This window comes from Cervus canadensis, chromosome 8, assembly GCF_019320065.1.
Source record: "Cervus canadensis isolate Bull #8, Minnesota chromosome 8, ASM1932006v1, whole genome shotgun sequence".
Classification (NCBI taxonomy): Eukaryota; Metazoa; Chordata; class Mammalia; order Artiodactyla; family Cervidae; genus Cervus; species Cervus canadensis.
In genome coordinates, this window is record NC_057393.1 from 86,134,583 (window position 1) to 86,135,413 (window position 831).

Genomic DNA, 831 nt, shown 5'->3' on the forward strand with positions numbered 1-831 from the left:
ATTAAATTCCTTCTAGAGCCAGGCAGAAGTCAGGTGTGGGAGCAGAGCTGAAGAGACTAGGTCAATTTAGGGACTGAGGCTGCCACTCTGAGGCACAAGTGTAAGGGAGCCGAGGGACGGGGCTGCCCAGGAGAGGGAGGCAGAAGCCATACCAGAGATGCACAGGGGCAGGCAGGCATCCCAGGAGAGAGGCGGTGGGGCAGGAGGATAGGAGGGAAACCCCGCCTCGAGACATTTCCTTCCAGGGCTGGACCTTTGCCCCGCACTTCACTTTTGTGAAAGCAAAGTGTGTTACTCGTTCAGTTGTGTCTGACTCTGCGATCCCATGGACTCCAGCCCACCAGGCTCCTTTGTTCACGGAATTCTCCAGGCAAGAATACTGGAGTGGGTTGCCATCCCCTTCCCCAGGGGACCTTCCCAACCCAGGGATGGGACCCAGGTCTTCTGCATTGCAGGCAGACTTTTTAACCATCTGAGCCACCAGGGAAGTTGTGAAAGCAACTCTGTCTGCATTAAGAACTTTCTTCCCTTGAAGTGGCAGTATGGTTTTCTGTGCCTTGAGGGTGCAGGAGGATGGGGCTTGCTGGGAGAAGAATATCAGGTGAGGAAGCCAGAAAGTCAGATCTACCTAGTGGGAAAGGAACAAAGTTGCTGCCAAGACAGCACAAAATGCTTCTTTTTTAAATAGTTTATTCATCTGTTTGGCCAAACAGGTAATGGAAACTGAGAATAATAATTTGCTAAAAAGTTCAGGTCATGAGTACCCCTTTCCCCTAGGAAACAAAAGACTCCATGGTTACAGAGTGCACCATTGGGTTATGACAACATTTC

At 50.8% G+C, this 831-nt stretch overlaps 1 protein-coding gene across 4 annotated transcripts in view; it reads right to left on the reverse strand.

Moving 5' to 3' along the window:
* Nucleotides 1-670: 670 nt before the first annotated feature.
* SLC35F3 (solute carrier family 35 member F3) overlaps nucleotides 671-831 on the reverse strand; it is a 416,096-nt gene continuing 415,935 nt past the window's right edge. For all 4 annotated transcript variants that reach the window (XM_043477108.1, XM_043477111.1, XM_043477109.1 and 1 more), the window contains one exon: nucleotides 671-831. This exon is cut by the window's right edge and continues 1,335 nt beyond it. The gene's annotated coding sequence lies outside the window, so the exon portion shown is untranslated.